The sequence below is a fragment of the Helianthus annuus genome, chromosome 3 (genome assembly GCF_002127325.2).
Source record: "Helianthus annuus cultivar XRQ/B chromosome 3, HanXRQr2.0-SUNRISE, whole genome shotgun sequence".
Taxonomy (NCBI): Eukaryota; Viridiplantae; Streptophyta; class Magnoliopsida; order Asterales; family Asteraceae; genus Helianthus; species Helianthus annuus.
In genome coordinates, this window is record NC_035435.2 from 35,834,132 (window position 1) to 35,840,788 (window position 6,657).

Here is a 6,657-nt window from a genome sequence, read left to right on the forward strand (position 1 = left end):
AAAAACCGAGCCAAAATAACTTTTCTACGAGAAACCTTGAATCCTTGATATCACATCGAGCCTAGAAACAGATTCTAATGGCTCTGATACCAATTGTAAGTCCCGTTTTACCGGATCTTTCAATGATATCAAACAACACCAAGTTTGTGCGGAATCCAAACTTGATGTGATTCAAGAATAAACACGAAAAATATGAAAAACATGAAGAACAAGGAACAATACCGAATCACCTTTAAACACTTGCACACGATTCTATTACTATGAATTAGCAAAACCGTCTAGTACAAGTGCTCACAACCAAATCGCCTCCCACTCTGTGTTTCTCTAAAATTTCTTAACTATGGAGGTTCCAAAGGTTCAAACCTAAAAACAAGTTAGAAACTTGTTTTTATACTAACTCAGCCCACTTACCTACATGGGCTTCCCTTGGGCATGCTTGGCCCACATGGCCTAAAGCTTGGCCCAAGTGACCTATAAAGGTCCAAAACCTAATATAAACTAACCCGGTAAGACCCAGTTCGTAACCATAGCCCGTTGTATTACTTTGATGCGTCAGTCTCACACTTTAGGGCCTAACAGCTCCTTATCCGATTAAATTCTCCTTCGCCCTATCCTTCGAATATAGGCCACTATACCGAAACGTTATGATCAATCTCCAGTACTAAATCCTTTCGAACACGGGGCCATACATGACCCCAAAACCTAACCCGACGGCCGCAGACCGAAACCCACAATGATCGTCTGGCGTCATATCCTGTTTATACGATATGTAAGGGTGTAACTCCGATGGAATATGTCGCTCAAACTTCTTAATGGGTAACAAGTTCTCGATCCCCCTTTATTAATGGAAACCCATGATCCTCCAGCGTCTCCATCTTTTTAGAACTTGTTGGACAGCTTCGTTGCATTTCAGGTTTTTCATACTTTACAACCGAACCATGTCCACGAGAGCCCTGTGACGGTACGTATGAGTTGTGTCGGCATAAATCGTACCTATGTTGTTCGGAACCTGCATATACGTTGCTTGCCTCACCATAGGAGCTGTTTCTCGCAGCTTCGTCTACCCTCGCAGCTTCTTCTAACCTTTGTTGTACTTTCTTTGATGTAGGCCGACCGCGAGTATTTAGCTGGACAATCGGTGGTTTCTTAGTTGATTTTGTTAGGGTCAAGACCGTTTTTATCTTTGAAATCAAACTTTTTTCTGAGCGGGGGATTGCGACTCTAATTGTTGTCGCACAATATTGAGCTCTTCTACAACATCAACCTCCTCATCTATCAGTTTACACGGTAATAAGTCAAGCTTACGCAAGAATACATCTACATCTTAGAGTTGTATCTTACGCTCTGCACTGTTAAATCAATACTATGTGAAACCTGCTAAAATCGTATTAAATAACAAAAGGTTTATATGTTTAAGATTTTTTTACCTGTACGTCTACACTTTTCCAGCCTACAAGCATACGGCAACCCACAACTAAGCCACATATGGCAAACACATGACGCGTTAAGCTTATGCAACATCTCTAGCTTCCACATTAGCTCTTGTTCCAGCAAATCAAATGTTGTATGTGAAACATTTCCACGTAGGCTGTCCAATAGTGGTTGTTTGTTGTGGTTCATCATTTTTTTGATAGTTTCGGTGAAACTTTTTTCTATTTCCTCTATCTGAGTTTCAACTATACCAATGACACATCTCATGATTCGGTCCAATGAACTCCTATCTCTAACGTTTTTCAAATTTGTGTGCTGGCTCTCAACTCTGTTAGTGGTGCGCTGACCAAAGTTGTGACTCTTATTAGTCCACGCAAAACGAACATTTCTTGTACATCGCATCGATCAATAGCACGTGCGGGAATGCACGCCACATAGTAATCGAACGGGGTTGAACAAAGAAAATCTCTGTTAAGACATATGTTTTGGGTTCGTGTCGGGTGTCGTAAATGAATTGTTTTTCATGCAGCATGTTTTCAAGTGCCTGCATGAGAGTCTTTCCATCCATCTGTGATGCTCTAATTTTCTGAGCCACATTTTGCACGTCTTTCTGAACATGGAGGATCTCGGGTACTGCTTTCTTAGGGTTTGAAATATGTTACGTGGCTCCAAGTTTTGAGTTGTCAACTGCTCCACCAGCTTGTATTCGACTTCAGTAAATCTTCGCACCTACGCGTGGCCCAACAGACTCTGCGCGGGTTCGTGGTTATGTTTCGAGTTGTCCATTACTAACTCCCACGTGTCATTCGTCACGTCCCACACAGCGAGTAATGAAAATGGGCAACCAATTTTTTTGTTGTTATCTTTCCTAACAGTTACTTTACTACGGTGCTCACCACCACAGTCACACACAAGCTATACCATCCCCGTGCCACCACCAATATTCTTCGATCGACGGTTCACAATAACACAACCATTCTTCTTTCCCATTGCCTGTACCCAATTCTTCAGATCAATTAGAGACATGAAACGCTAAAAACAATTATGTTATTTAACAATAATAATAATGTTAAGAATTCTAATTCTAACAACAATACAAATATAAACAAAAAAAATAAAAATTATAATTTTAACAATAATAATAATAGTTTTAACAATAATAATATTAAGAATTCTAACAATAATACAAATATTAATAACAATAATACAAATATAATATTAACAAAAATATTAATAATTATAATATTAACAAATATATTAAAACTTATAATTCTAACAACAATACAAATATTAACAATAATGATATATTTTAACAATAATACAAATTTTAACAATTATACAAATATAATATAAACAAAAATATTAATAATTATAATATTAACAAAAATATTAAAATTTATAATTTTAACAATAAAAATAATATTAAGAATTCTAACAACAATATAAATATTAACAACAAATTAATATTAATAATATTTTAACAATAATACAAATTATAATATTAACAACAATAATAATATTAAGAATCTTAACAACAATACAATTACAATTAATAATAATATTTTAACAATAATACAAATATTAATGGGATACCTGATTAATTTGAAACAGATTGTCAGGTTTAGATGGGTTGATAATCATCATATAGTGGTGTGTTCGGAGGCTCATCACCATATCCACCGTATCCTCCGTATCTCTCTGAATTATTGTAGAAATATTATTATTATTGTTAATATTTGTATTATTGTTAGAATTATAATTTTTAATATTTTGTTAATACTATTATTATTAGTATTTTTGTTAATATTATATTTGTATAATTGTTAAAATTTGTATTATTGTTAAAATATTATGATTATTATTGTTAATATTTGTATTATTGTTAGAATTATTAATATTATTATTATTATTATTATTGTTATTATTATTATTATTATTATTATTGTTAATATTTGTATTGTTGTTAGAATTGTTAATATTATTTTTATTATTGTTAAATAACGTAACTGTTTTTTGCATCTCATGTCTCAAATTGATCTGAAAAATTGGGTACAAGCAACGGGAAAGGAAAATGGTTATGTTATTGTGACCCGTCAATCGAAGAATATTGGTGGTTGTACGGGGAGGGTATGGCTTGTGTGCGACCGTGGTGTTGAGCACCGCAGTAAAACAACAGTTAGGAAAGCTGGCAGCAAAAAAAATTGGTTACCCATTTTCATTACTCGTTGTGCGGGACGTGGCGAATGACACGTGGAAGTTAGTAGTGGACAACTCGAAACATAACCACGAACCTGCGCAGAGTCTGTTGATCGATTAATATGTGGCGTGCATTCCCTCACATGTTGTTGGTCGACGTGATGTACAAGAAACGTTCGTTTTTGCGTGGACTAATAAGATTCGCAACCTTGGTCCGCGCACCACTAACAGAATTGAGAGCCAACACGCAAATTTGAAAAGATACGTTCGTGACAGTAGTTCATTGGACCAAATCGTGGGATGTGTCATTGATATAGTTGAAACTCAGATAGGGGAAATAGAAAAAAGTTTCACCGAAAGCATCGAAAAAACGTTGAACCACCATAGACAACCACTGTTGGACAACCTACATGGACAGGTGATCGAAGTGTCGCGCTCCGGTCAAAGATAATATTTATATACCCTAATTACCCTTAACAAATAGCTAGTGGTAGCAAGGGGTCGAACCACGAAGAGTATGTGGTTTGTGTGCGGATTTGATTGAATTATGAATAGTTGTCACTTTTATGAAGCTTGCTATATTGTTTTTGTATATTTTTGCTTGATTGAAAGATGTGAATTGAAATTACTAAAGCGATTAACTAAATTAACTACTAAATGCAAGAAGTGGAAATGATTGTTTAAACAATAATAAGAAAACAAGGCTCACACCCGGTTTCAACAATTGCAAGACTTAGGGTTACTATGTATTTTAATTAGCTTTACTTGAAATAGTTCGTTAACGGGTCGCAATCACAAAGCTTAGGTGTCAATCGCTATCAACGTCGTAAACAACGGACCATGATACACTTCGTTACTTTGGACTAACAAATCCTACCAAAAGACAAAGCATAAATACGTGCATTCATTTCACAAAGTCAAATTTAATCATTCACTCGACAGTTTGCAAATTCAATACCAACGTAGGACAATTGTCTAAGATTCAAACGCAATTCAAGTTGTCACAAAACAATCAACAAAACATAATAAACCCTAAATCTTACAAAAGTCTACACCGGGGTGACACCTCCAAGAAATTAGCCAAGCATGATCGAAGAAACTTGATCACCGGATGTTGGAAGCGTGAATTGGATCATCGTGAAGCTTGAAGGTGAATTGATGGATGAGGACTAGGGTTTTAGGTGAGTGATTATGGTGGATGGACGAATGGTTGAATGATTGTAATGGTGATGAGCTAGGGTTTGGAATTAGATGATGATTCGGGTTGTTGAGAAGATGGAATCTTGATTGGAGATGAAGTGGTGATGAAGGATCCCTGAATAATGGCTCCAAGACCTGTTTTCAAACTCCAAATAAGTTGTAACTCCCGAATTGATGGCCAACAACCCCCATTTGACTCGTTCTAAACCCCCAAACTCATAATTTCGCGATCAAACAATTGATGAGCCGTCGCCGACGGCCTGAAGCCCCGTCGGCGACGGTGCCTACTTGTTTACTTTTGGCCTACGGCCTAACTTCCTGTCTACGGACATTTTTAGGCGACGGAGATATATGAAAACCGTCGGCGACGGTGCTTGGGTGTTTATCTTTCTGTTTTTTCGCATTCCTTGCTTCCGATTGACCCGTGTCGCTTCCCGGTGGTTCCGTTTTCGCTCCGGTGACCCGTAAAGCTCCCGAAAAGCTCCTTAAATTCCAATAAACCTGCAAAACACAAATCTAATTAAGAGTAGGCAATTCGGAACTAAAACTTGTGTAAAATCGTCAGGTTAAACGATTACAAGCACCGGTTTTCAACCACGTATCACATCCCCACACTTGTCTTTTGCTTGCCCTCAAGCAAATCTGTTTTTCACTTTCACGTGGGTCAAACAAGGAATATACATCCCATTCCCGAGACAAAGGTTAAGGTCTAATGTCATACTAAAGTTCAAACTCTTTACAATATTCAATGTATTTAATGGTAACGTGCTTTAGATACACTAATGGTTACCCAAGATTAACCCGCCCTCAAAACTATCAACTCATGCATATCCCTCACAATGTGCTCTCCACTCGGCTTAAAGTTTGCTAACATGTGTAATGTATTAGCTTTTCAACAATTAATCACTCAAAACCAAATAGAACACGTACCCGCATAGGCTTGCAACTCAATCATTCTCCACTATCGAACACAAATACTAAGCACGAGTCAAAAGGTCTTTGAGGGGTTGTAACGGGGCTAGGCGAAGGGTAGAAATAGGGTATTTTTAAGTGGCTATGGTGATGAAAAATTCGAATTTTATTACAAAAGACTATCCTAAGTAAAAGCAAACTATAAACATCCAACATGGGCAAAAACTTTCGCCTTTTATTCAATAAACTACTAGCACATCTTTTTGTGTTTTTCTCACTGCTTTTTCATTCTTTTTCGCAACATTTTCTGATTGTTTTTTTTTTTTTTTTTTTTTGAATCACACTATACAAACTTAAGTTCCTATAATCGAATTTTCATCACACGGGTTTAAAAAGAAAAAGGCTTATGGTTATGGGCTAAGTGGGTTGTCAAATGAAAGGTTTAGGCTCAAATTGGGCTACTAGGGGACTTGTTTGGGTAAGAATGAATAAATGGTTTAAAAGGAAAAGGTTTACCTAATGCCTTAATCATTCTCATGCTTGTATTCGGTCTATAGTCTCGAATGTATCAAAAGTTGCAAGTTCTACAGTACGCGACTAATGGCCCACTCAACAAAGAAACATGTAAATGTGAATCTATGATGTATAAAGGGCTCAAACCTCACGTATAAGGGTATGATATGCGATATGCATACATTGCTAGTTCCTTAGGCGAATTATTCTCAAATAACCACCCACTAAATACCCGACATGCTTATTAATTTGAACTTGACCATGACAAAAGACCAAATGGTTTGTAACATCCCTCGTTGACTTGGTTACTTATGCTTTTGAGATTGCTTTGAAAACAAGACATTTTTGAAAAATTTTTGAAATTTTCCCCCATCCCCACACTTGAGGTAAACATTGTCCTCAATG